This window comes from Ambystoma mexicanum, chromosome 2p, assembly GCF_040938575.1.
Source record: "Ambystoma mexicanum isolate Mex_15411 chromosome 2p, UKY_AmexF1_1, whole genome shotgun sequence".
Lineage (NCBI taxonomy): Eukaryota > Metazoa > Chordata > Amphibia > Caudata > Ambystomatidae > Ambystoma > Ambystoma mexicanum.
The window spans coordinates 1412143492-1412156233 of NC_090923.1; the positions used below are offsets into that span (position 1 = coordinate 1412143492).

A 12742-nucleotide genomic window follows, 5' to 3' on the forward strand; every position below is an offset into this window, starting at 1 on the left:
TACTGACAATCATCGCCCTCATGTCAAGAATCGACTACACCAACAGCCTCTACCTTGGAATGCAGGAACACCTGCTGAAGAAACTGCAACGTATGCAAAACGCAGCAGCCAGACTTCTCCTTAAACGATCACCAAGAGACCACATCACCCTAGCGCTTTTAATGTCATACTGGCTTCCAATCAAACAACGAACCACGTTCAAAACAACGTACAGAGCAATCGGCGGCCAAAGAGCAGAATTCCTACATAAGAAATTAACCAGTTACCAACCAACAAGAACACTGAGATCAAGCAAGGACATCTGCCTGGAACCAAAACTATACACTTGGGGGATCCTCTTACTCTCATCAGGCATAAAAATGGGGAACACCCTCCCAAAAGAAATACAAAAGGACCACCTAGAATTTAGGAAACTACTCAAAACCTGGCTCTTCACACCACAACCAAACGAAGTCTATAAAAAAAACTAAAAAAACACAACAACAAAAAAATAATGGACCGTGCGCAAGCCAAAACCTTTTCCTATGCAAAGCAAAGGCTCAAGAGACAGGGACACTGTAGCTGGAGACATAGGAGCATTAATCACTCACTAGCACCAAACAGAACAGGGAGCGCTTGGTATTCGCAGGGAGGAGAGCGCACCCTAGGAGCTCAGGGAAGTGATGCCAGGCAGAGCCCACTTACAACCAAAGAGCAACCTTAGCAATCTCAACCCTGGGCGGGTGAGGCCCTCACCTTTGTCCCGCCCACGGATCACCAGAGAGCCAGGCCACTGCCTCCCACTGCCTCGCACAGAACCAGACAAATAACCACTGACGAACGCTGCAGTGGACAGCAAGGCCAAAGATACCCAATACTGATGTCCGAAATAACGAGGTAACCCCACTAACCCATCTGCTAAAACTTCAACTCTCTGCACACACCTCTCAAAATGCTAATTAAGCACAACCACGTCTGCCGCAGAAAACTGCAAGCCCTTCACTACATTGCAGCAACAAACAAACCACACACAGTCTCGCACAACAGCACATGGGAACCCACAGATCCGTAAACTGCACCCATGCTCAGCCAACGGTGCTAACCGAACTGAAGCTGCCAACAGAACATCACAAATCTCGCTCTGCCTTTATCCCGATACACCCTACTAACTGACCCCACCCTCTTACCTTTCAGATGCACTAGAGCACCAGGGGACCACTCCGGTGGTGATAGTGTGCGGTATAAATATCCTTTAACATAACATAACTGCACAGCAAAGTGCATAAGAACGCACAGCACCGTGATGGCCACCAGGGGGAGCATGGTTGTTGACTGCGTAACCATGTCGCAGCGATTGCATTGAGTCTAAAAGGGTCCCGAGCCCCCATTTATAAAACCCTGATGTGAACTTTATGGCTATTGGCCAAGAGAAGCAGTACCCCTGCTGCTCCGATGGAAATTAGAGAGCGATTGCCCCAGGTGTTCCTGACCTACGCCTGGGTGCACACATTTATAAAGTTAACGTGGAGGTAGGCCTCACAGGGCTACACGAGCTAAGGATAAGAGACAGGGAGGTATCACCTCCCTAGCCACTGGAGGCCCTGACATAAGAGGGCCAACAGAGAAAGAGAGATCTCCCTGGGTGGCGGGAGGAGTGCAAAGCCCATGTTGACAGGCTGACTGTGGCTCTGGGAGAAGGAGACACCCGAGAATAATCAATCTCCGATGGACACGTTGGAAACCCAGATGGACATGTGAGTAGCAGAATTGGAAAGAAGAGAAACTGAAATCACCCTCAAGGTGGAACATTTTGAGAATCAGGAGAGAAGGAATAATCTGAGGTTGTTTGGTCTGCCTGAGAAGGATGGCGAATCAGAAAGGGAACTGCATAGAGCCATACATGAGGTGGCCAAACCTATGTTTAAGGACAATACCAATGATGAACCCAAGATTGATAGGGTTCATAGGGCAGGTGTGGCTAGTAGAGGCCCGAGGTCTGTCCTTGCTTGCTTTCATACCTACCCGGAAAAGATGAAGATCTTGGAGAAAGTGAGGACAACAGGTTTGGTGATGCAGGGTAGTTCTAAAATTACAGTCTTTCATGACTTGTCCACCCTCATGCTAGCTAACTGACGCCTGTGCACTCCCCTTACGAAATGGTTCAACGCGAAGGAAGTGAGGTACAGATGGGATTTTCCATTCTCCATTTCCTTCGAGATAGTTGGCTATAACTACAAACTGGTTACGGAGGATGACATTCATAGGGCCTCTGGAGAGCTGGTCTGGATGCCCAATCCTATCCTGAAGATGGAACAAAGGGAACTGAAGATAGACAGTGGCGTATAAAGGTGACCAATAGGTGCTGAGTGCCCAGGTCAAGGAAATTCCAGAAACTGAATATCTCAACAACTGGTGACACCCAATGGTCTTTTTTACCTTGATGTGTAGGGTTTTCTGTCTGTCCATCGCTTTTTGTCTGGGAATGTAGATTCTGATATGGCGCCCCTTCGGGAGACTGTTTGATTTGGAGTTTGGATCTAAGGTACAATTGGGATCTGGAATTGGAGGAGAATGTGGAAGAGACCCAGTGAATCGGGTTTTATTGGTGGTCCGGCACTCGACCAGTGATCGACCAGTGATGTTAACAGGGAGGGACAGGTTGGGGGTTATGGGGGCATGGTATAGGGGAATTGATAGGGAAGTTTGATGCAACCCGAGTACAGACTGTCCGGAGTGTGTTGTGGCATTGGCCAATGGAGATATTGGTATTGTGGCAATGGCAGACCTGAATGTAGGATGGTGGTGGGGGGGGGGGGGGGAGTAGACCACCCGAGAGTCTGTACGTTGAATGTGAAGGGACTCAACTCACCGACTAAAAGATCTCTGGTGGCTAGGCAGTTTCAGAGGATGAAGTGGATGCTCTCTTTCTCCAAGAGAAGAGGGAGAGGGAAGGGGAATTTAGCTTCATAATCGTTTGAGGATGGAGGAGGTGAGGTCGTGGAGTAGTGTGGATGGGAGGGCGCTGCTGGTCTCGGGAATCATTTAGGGAATAAGATGCATGTTTGCAACGATATATGCCCCCAATCAGGGGCAGTTGAACTTGATAAAGCCGACACTGGCAAGGGTGTGAGTGTGGGTACAGGGCACTTGATAGTGGGGGGTGGTGGGGGAGGCCTCAATATGTGGGCAGATTTAACATTGGATAGGCGGGCGTTGGGTTTATCAGCAACGGATGCTGCTATGGTGGGAGGGGGAGGTTTGCAGTCATGTCTGGACTTGCATGCCTACAGGAAATGTGGTGCTTCTTTCACCCCCAGGAAAGGGGTTTTACTTTTTACTCCCTGCCTCATGGAACCTATACTCATTGACTCAAGAGAATTGTGGGAGGTCGCACTGTGCACGGAGATTCCCCCGATTAGTTGGTCGGAGCATGAAATGGTCTTTCTTGATTTATCATGGTTGGGGTTGAGTGCTCGTAACTCGTTATGGAGATGTAATTAATCATTATGGAAGACTATAGTGTTGAGGGAAGAATTTGAGGGGGCGATTAAGAAATTATTCCTTTTAAATGATACAGGGAAGGTGGACATGGGCCCTTTATTGGATGTGGCAAAGGTGACTTGGGGGTAACTGTTGATCATAGAGGCAACCCGGAAAAAGAGGGAGAGGACTGGGTTGGAAAATAGACTATGCGCTGAGATTGGGACTCTGGAAAGACAGATACAATTCTCGGAGGGGGGAGTGGGAGAATGGACAGAGGAGGTGAGGGGCAAGAGGGAAGGGTTATTTGGAGGGTTGGACAGTCCAAAAGCTTTAGTTCTTGAAGCAAAAATATTACGAGAAGGGGACAAGGCGGATACCCCTGTTGGCAGCCCGCCTACGAGGGCAGGGTCCTGAACGGTGGATAGCAGGACCGGGAGGCGCGGTGGAAAGGACATCTGCAGAGATTGTGGAACATTTCTTCTCCTTCTGTGAGGGGTTATATGGGCGGGGGACAGCCAGATGTGGAGGGTATAGAGGCTTATTTAAGAGGAGTGTCCTTACTGACGCTAACGCAGGAGGAGGCTGTGGGGAGGGACGTCCCCATTACTGGGGATGAGATTTTAAATGCGATCCGGTGGCTGCATCTGGGGAAAGCTCCAGGTGAAGACAGATATACTCAGGATTTTTTAGTCCTGTACTTGGTTAGATTGTTTAACAATATTTTAGAGAGCGGCCAAGCGCCGGGCTCGTTTGTGTGGGCCCTTATCTCAGTAATACCTAAAGAGGGCAGAGACCCCCAGGTTTGTGGATTGCATCAATCAATCTCACTTCTTAATGTGGAGACAAATATATTTACCCTCGTTCTGGCTTCGAGGCTAGATGTGCACATGCTGCGACTGGTCCACTCAGATCAGATAGGCTTTATAAGGGGAAGACGGGCAGCCGATATGATGTGAAAATCCTTGCACTTGATTGAATGTGCTTGAGGGAAGGGAGGTAACCCTACACTTCTAGCAGTTGACACAGAGAAGGCCTTTGATAGAGTAGATTAGGGATTCTTGAAGGCAGTTTTGCTTAAATTTGGAATGGGCAATAGACTTTTGCCAGGGATTATGGCGCTGTACTCGAAGCCACAAGCTTGTGTGGCAGCAAATGGGTATTTTTCTCGTTGATTCGGATTGGGGCGAGGTACGAGACAGGGATGTCCTCTTTCCCCGCTTCTGTTTGCCCTCTCTTTGGAACTCTTGACCCAGAGGCTACGAGTGGATCCGTGAGCGGAAGGTATTGAGGTGGGTGGAGTGGAATATAAATTGGGACTATAAGCAGATGACATGGTGTCGCACCTGCTAAATCCTGTGATGTCGGTGGAGTTGATAGTGAAGTACGGAGTGTTCTCAGGGTTTAAAATTAATAAGGGCAAGTCCATCTTGTTCCCTTTTGACAGGATAGGAGGGAGAGACCTGCAAGAGTTGGTTTCCCCGGGGATGAAGATCCGTGAGGACCAATTGCACTATCTCGGGATAACTGTCACAGGGGATATGCTGGGACTGTACAAGGCGCACCCCCCCATCCCCCGTCTTGTACCAGAGGTTATTCCAGGACATTGAAAAGTGGGGTAGGCTAACTATATCATGGCTAGTGCGTCTTAACGCTATAAAAATGTATTTCTTCCCCCGGATTTTATATGTATTCCTGATGCTTCCTGTTATGTATGTATTCCAGATGCTTCCTGTTATGATCCCAGAGTCTATGTTACAGCAGGTGGAAGAGCGTCTTCAGAAGTTTCTGTGGCAGGGCAAGAAGGCTTGGGTGGCGTATGATATCTTAGTGCTCCAGAAAGAAGGAGGTAGCGTGGGCTTCTTGGACCTATACTTTAAGGCCACCCAACTTGCAATTTTGATTCCACATTTGAGGGAACAGGGGGGTCGTCAGTGGGTGGGTTTGGATAATTTTCACCTCAGACCAGCGACGGTGGGGGAATGACTATGGGTACTGAGGGACCGGATCCCAAGAAGGATTAGGGAATACCCCATGTTGGTGGTAATTTGGAATATCTGGCGGAAGACTCCGGAAATGAGGGGTGTCACGACCTGGTCCTCCCCACTGATTCATTTGTGGGCCCCGGGTGTGAGGGATCATATGTTTTGAAGCAGGCCTAACAAGGATTGGACAGTTGTGAAAGCATGGACAATGTATCCCTATTGTGGAATTGGAAGAGTCGTTGGGAGGGGGAGTCTCTCAGTATTTTCTTATCTGCAATTAAAAGGGAGTGATCACGACCAAAGCATGGAAGGAAAAGCTACAGAGAGAGCCCACCCCGATGGAAAGTCCTGGACTCTCGAACAGAGATGAACGGGGTATTTCTTCTGTGTACAGTGCGTTGGTGGAGGTAGGAAAGGGGAGCACGGAGAGGCTTCAGAGTGAATGGCAAAGGGATCTGGGCTTGGAACTTGATGCACCGTTGAGGTGCAAACATTGCTGCAGAGCGTACAAGGTTTCGATTGCGTGCCAGTACAGGCTTCATGAGATTAAGTTGTTGCACCGATGGAAATACGATCCAGTGTGCCTTTTAAAAATGTGGCGGGTGAGCCTGTAACGTTGGCATGAGTGTGGGGCACGGGCAGACTATTGGCACATGTGGTGGGGTTGAGAGAGGGTGCAGGTTTTTTGGGATGAGGTGCTTGAGTGGATCAAGGAATTGGATGGGGTCTCCCAGGTGTGGACGCCACTGTTGGACTGGAGAGGAGCGAGGGGGGGGGGGGGTATAGTTGTTTGTCACATATGGCGCATTGCTTGCAATTGGCGGGAGGGCATGCTTAGCAATGCATTGGAAGGGGGCCCTGGTCAAGGGAAAGAAGGAATGGATGAACACAGCAAAGAATATATATTTGATGGAAATAATTACGGCGGCCATTCATGGCAGCAGTGCGGATATTGAGGTTGAAGGGGGGGAATTTCGGGCTAGGTACATGTCGCCTGAGATCTTGGTGGCCGGGGGAATTGACACAACAAGGGGACAAGCTGGCAGGTTTGGAAGTGTTTGAGGTGCTTCGACATAAGACTATGAGGTCAAGCGAAATTGGGGGGGGGGGGGGGGGAGGGAACCAGTAGGAGGAAGGTTGACAAGCAGGCCAGGTGGAATATTCTAAAAGGTGCTGGTTCATTTACTCGGGTCAGGTGGTGGCGACAGCCTATATAATGGGGGTTTTCGTAAATGTTATGAGGATTGGCCGTTTTATGTGCTTTGTTGGGGGGTTGAATTGTTGGTTTTTGCCTTGTTTTATTATGCAACACTGGAATACAAATGTTTACAAAACGCACAGCACCGAGAACGCACAGAGCGATTTCTAGGCATTACGTTGGCAGCATGGGATACCTGCATGGCACTATATTCATCCATGGAGGATCATAAATATTAACTCACAACACTGATTACAAGTACACTGCTTTATGAAACAAAACGTGCAGGACCAAAACAAACAAACAAGAGTGCAGAGCTTTCCACAAATGCACCGTGGAATACGTAATAACTATGCAGCATACTGACATTTGTAAATCACGACACAGAGCAAAAAGTACATCACAAGGCCAATAAATAATGGTAGATCTATACAACACGAAGTACAAGAAATGCGCGTTAGGAACAATACCTGTGCAGAACCCATTTGCAAAGCAATCACCGGCCCAAGCAATGTCCCAGTGCCCCCTTTGCCTTGAGGGCCCACTGTTCCGTCGTCCTGTGTGGCTAACCCACGTTACCTTTAGGCTCATTTTACTCACCACAGCCTTCTCTACCTTTGAGGCCCCTGCACACATGCTGTCCCTTCTGAAGTAGCGAAAGCTCCCACGGCAGCAGCAAGAAGAAAACGAACCTGCTCTAGGACTCAAGTCTCATAGAAAGGTTGTTGCCGTGGTGGTGGGGGCGTCTTCTCCTGCACCTCAATCCACACAGGGTACAAATGAAAGAAGCTGGGAGCAGAATACAGCAACAATCCTTGACAGGAAACGAGGGGAGGAGCAAAAGGAAAAAGCAGTCAGCTGCTGCCGAGGCGCATTGTGGGATAAGAGTGTAGACAGCACGCTCTGTTGTGATTTTTGCTCGCAAATGAGCCCTCCGGCCAGCTTCAGCTCACTACCGGCTCCCATTGGTCGAATGAGCGAGCCTCCTTATTGGCTTGCGTGGATTAACCGGCGGTGGAAGTGATAGTAGCCGATACGAGCATAAAGTAGTCGAACTGATGGCCTGGCAGGCGGAAAGTTACTATACAGCAGCGGCGTAATATTTGGTATCCCATACCGATCCGGTATCCCCTGGTCTTCGGCTATGTTCGGCTCATCGCTGATTGGCTGCATTAAGCCTGAGCAGCGGCCCCTCTCCCGAGCTGTCATAGACATAAGCAGCAGAGCACCGAGCAAGTGGCCTCCGTTGCTGGAATAGATAAAACACGGTTCATTCTGAAAGAAAGCTTTGCATTAAAACGGGAGGCTGTCTTTGAGGAAGCCGCTGTAAAGCTTTCTCTCAGAATAATCTTTACCCATAATATATACATCTATAATAATCTTCGTTCCCGAACGAAGCTCGGCATTTCATAAACTTTAACTCGTCATTAAAATACGAGGTTTCGACTGATAGAAGCCATTCATGAAAGTGCATGAAATATGGAGCTCCACTCCTTGTGGAATAACATAACAAGACAGTTTATTTATTTATTTATTTATTTGCATTTTTAAAGTGCACAGCTGCCCACGGGCATCGTGGCGCTGTTACAAGAAGGTTTAACTTAACACAGGCGAGTATCATGAAAGGCAGTGGACATGGTTACAGACATGGTTGACGGTATGAGGTTACATGGGAACAGTGAGCTTTGTACAGAAGTATACAGAAATTATTTGCATTGCAGTAGAGTTCACTTAAACAAGGTGGTTTTCAGTGCGTTTCTAAAGGCACTGAGGGATGTTTCTGCTCTCAGTTTGGGAGGTAGGGAGTTCCATGCTTTTGGCGCTAGGTCTTCGAAGCTCGAGCCTACAGCTTTAACTCTGTTGAAGTTAGGGACTAAAAGTTGGTTTGCGTACAGGTCCCTTTTGGGCCTGATTGTTTGGACTGGTTGTATCAGATCAGTAAGGTAGCTGGGGGCAGATTGGGATATGCATCTGTGGGTAATGGTTAGGGTCTTGAACTGGATGCGCTCTTTAACTGGGAGCCAGTGGGTATTTTGTCTTGCTAGGGCGATGTGTTCCCTCTTGGCATTGTTCTGTGTGATTTGGAGTCTGTTAATGTTTTTAGCAGAGGTGCCTAATAGGAGGACGTTGCAGTAGTCCAATTTGGCACCTATGGTGGCCCTGGCTATGTTGAGGCAGTTTGTAGTGGATAGGTGAGGTTTTACTGCATTAATTATTTTGGTTGTTAAGGCTGCTGAGGATGAGATGTAACTTACATGTCTATCCATGGAAAGGGTGGAATCTGGATAGACTCCCTAAGTTTTTACAGCAGAAGAGACTGTGATGACCGAGTTCTCAATTAGGAAGGTGCTATATTTGCTGTCAAGTTTGCTAAGGGATTCTTTGGGGCCCACCAGTAGGATCTCTGTCTTGTCTCCATTGAGACAGAGGCCATTGGCTGCCATCCAGGCCTGGATGATGGCATATGTGTGTTGTAGGGCTTTTAGGTCTTGGTTGTAATCACCAGTTAGAAGGAGAAGAATTTGAGTGTCGTTGGCATAGTTGGTGAACGTTATGCCGAATTCTTCTAAATCGTTGAATAGAGGGAGTGTGAATAGGTTATATAGTGTAGGGGAGGTGCAGGAACCTTGTGGTACTCCGCAGTTGAGGGGGCAGGGGGTGGCTGATGCTTGGACTGAGTAGACTCGCATAGCTCTGCCCTCCAGGAAGGATGAGATCCAAGTTGTGGCTTCAGTAGAGAAGTGAGCTGTATTGGTGAGGTGTGTCTTTAGGGTTTTGTGGTCGACTAGGTCGAACGCAGCCGACAGGCCAAGGAGTAAGAGGATGGCACATTTGCCTTTATCCATATTTTTTAGGAGTTGGTTTTTTAGGTCGAGTAGCGCAGACTCTGTGCCGTGGCGTGGGCGAAAACCGGACTGTCTCTTGCCTAGGATGTTATGAGATTCGAGGTAGGCTTGTATCTGTAGATAGACAGCCTTATCCAGGATTTTCAACAGAAATGGCACGGTTGTAATGGGCCTGTAGTTATTAGGGGAGTCTGGATCTAGTGTGGGATTTTTCAACAGTGGGCGAACCCAGGCTTCTTTAAGTGAGGAAGGTACTGAGCCAGTGGCAAATGATGCATTGATAAAGGTTGCAATGAATGGCGCTAGGGACTCAGCGCAGTCTTTGATTATGTTTGCTGGACAGATATCTCCTTTGCAGAGTGATGGTTTTATTTGTTTCATAATGCTTAAGACCTCAGGTGCGGTTACCTTTCTGAAGGTGAATGGCGGTGGGAGGTTGCTACTGTGTTGTGTAGGAGGCTTAGAGTTTGGGGTGGCTAGCGTTTTGTGAGGGGGCTTGGGCAGATTGTCAAGGTTGGTTTTGATTTTCTTTTGGAGTAAATCTAGTTTGTCAAGCATGGCTTTCTGGATGTCATTACACCATTTCTCGTCTTTGACTGTTTGGGGTTTGGATGTGGGAGGTACGACTAGCTCGTTGAAGATGGCGAATAGCTCTTTTGAGTGCGATTGGGCATTGTCGATTCTAGTATTGTATGTGGCTGCTTTTGTTTTGGCTGTGGCATTTTTGTATTGTTTGACAATAGTTAGGTAGGAATCGCGTGAAGGGGCGGAGGGGCTTGATTGCCATTTTTTGAGAGCTTGTCTTTTAAGTGATTTTAGGTCTTGTAGGTCTTGATTAAACCAAGAGTTGGCGTGAAAGAGTTTTTTCGCTTTTTTAGTCTCTAGTGGGGCAACTGTGTCTATGACTTCTTTGATGGTGGTATTATAGAGATCGACTAGTTCTTCGGGGTTATTGGAGATGGGTGATGTTAGTGCTGAGACTTCTAGGAGTGGGCAGATTCTCTCTTTGGTGAGTAGTGTTTTAGATCTGGCTATGGCGGCTGGCATGCGAGGGTCTTGATTAGTGGCTGCATTTGTAGGGATGAAGAAGTGGATGAGGTGGTGATCAGACCAAGGTTGAGGCGTGTTTGAGCTGATATCTACCTGGCAGTTGTGGTCGACTAACCAATCTAGTATGCAGCCTTTAGTGTGAGTGGCAGAATCGATTCTCTGGATGAATTGAAGGTCTAGGAGAGCTTTGGCAAAGGTTTTGCTGTGTTTGTCTTTTATGTCATTGAGTCCGAGATTCATATCTCCTAGGAGAATGGCTTTGGTGTTTGGTTTGAGGTTATTACCTAGAAGGTGTAGGATGTCGGCTTGGAAGTTCAGGAGTGGGCCAGGGGGCCTGTAGATGAGGTGCATTGTCATGGTGTCGTTAGGTGAGAAAGGGATTTTTACTGATAAGGCATCAAAGTTTTCGGATATGGTGGGTTTAATTTGTCTAGCCTTTAGTGTCTCTTTGACTATGAGAGCCACACCACCGCCTTTGTGTGTTGGTCTATCTTGGCGGAGGATGATGTACCCAGGGGGAGGGACTGGCATATGGCTGGTCCAGAAGCTTCATGGAGCCAGGTTTCTGTGATGGCTAGAACGTCTAGCTCGAGGTCAGAGATTAGGTCATGTATTTCTGTGGCGTGGGCTTGTAAAGATCTGGCATTAATGAGAGCAAGTTGGATTTGGGGGGGATCGTGTGTGCTTGGTTTGGTGGTGTTCGGTATGGTGTTTAGTGGCGGGATGTTGGGCTTTGGGAGTAGTGGTGGGTGGGTGGGGTGGCTGCAGTGTGGGTTTGCGAGTTTTGATGTAGGCCGTGCAGGCTCCTAATCTAGAGTTTCTTATGTGCACTGGTAGTGTGTGAGATGTGTTTCTGGCAGTGGATTTGGACTTGGGTACAGCGTTAGTGAGAGGGGTGGCTGAGGATTGGTGATTATGGAGCTCGTGACTGAGTAAGGCTGGTAGGAATGGGGTAGGAGGAATGGAGTCAGAGTGTGGGAGCCTGTTGGAGTGGTTGGCGGCCATGTCAAGTGTAGTGGGTGTGGCCTGGGGCAGGGGTACAGGGTGGGCAAATTCGACTTAGACTAGATGCATAAAAACAAGCAAATTCGACTTGGCTGTTAGACTTAGGCTTAGTTAACTTAATGAGCTGGAGGTAGCAACAAGATTCAAACTAGCACAGTTAGGACATAATCAGTGGGTCTGGGGCAAATCAGTGCAGTGGAGGTAAAATCGAATTGGAAATGTCACAGTTTGGCAGAAATCCGCAATGCTGAAAGGCAGATTAGACTCAGTGGTGGTAACATCTAAATTTGAGTTATCACAGTTGGGCAGAGATCAGCAGAAATCAACCGTTCTGAAGGCAAATAGAATCAGTGCGATGGCGGTAACATTTGAATTCGAAATACCACAGTTGGGCTTGGAACAGCAATTCTAGAGGCAATTAGTGGCAGTGGTGGTAACATCTAAATTCAAATTATCACAATTGCGCAGAAATCAGCAGTACCAGGAGGCAATTAGAGACAGTGCAATGGTAATACAGGCGATGCCTAAGTTTGACTCACAGCGACGGTATAGGCAATGAGTAGGATGCGTAGCTATATGCAATGAGTAACTGTAGTGACACATACTGTACACATATATATACGGGCTAGTTGTAGATGCAGTATTGCAGAGAGGTAGGAGCTAGTATCACGTGGTGGCAGATTCTATGGATCGTCCGATGGAAGTCTGAGTGGAATGCTATGCTTACCATACACTGCGGATGCGCTAGTCGTGTCTAGGCAGATGACAAGCGTATTACGTGGTGATGAGCATTGAGGTACAAATAAGAGTCACAGTACCTTTAGGGGAGACGTTCGGGAGCACGGTGCACCTTGGTGGTGAGGGGCAGCGTTTCTGGCAGATGGCAGGGACCGGCAGGGACAGGCTTGGACAGGAAGAAGCCTTTCCGACGTGGGCCTTACGCGAAAGTTACACCTAATGAAATGTTTCTTAAGCCTCCCTATAGTATCCAGCATTGCAAGAGGGGCTGGTGGGACAGCCACGGTGCAAGTCCTGCTACTTTCCCCTCAAATGCAGTGCACCCAATTCCAGGCTCTCTCATTCGCGCCCACAAACCGCCCACCCCTGTCCCCAATGTACTTTTTTGGTAACATTACTGGTGGCATATTGCATTTGAAATTTGAACACAACAAAATAAAAACGGCAGAATCATTACAGAT

The 12742-nt window shown here is 48.0% G+C and overlaps 1 protein-coding gene across 8 annotated transcripts in view; it reads right to left on the reverse strand.

Annotated features, from left to right (window-relative positions):
• The window catches only part of LOC138567561 (uncharacterized), a 2466350-nt gene extending 2458564 nt beyond the window's left edge, over window positions 1-7786 (reverse strand). For 7 of the 8 annotated variants that reach the window (XM_069645903.1, XM_069645902.1, XM_069645906.1 and 4 more), the window contains exon 1: window positions 7243-7786. The gene's annotated coding sequence lies outside the window, so the exon portion shown is untranslated. The remainder of the gene's footprint in view (window positions 1-7242) is intronic. The other variant, XM_069645900.1, reaches the window with a different exon arrangement.
• Window positions 7787-12742: the final 4956 nt, after the last annotated feature.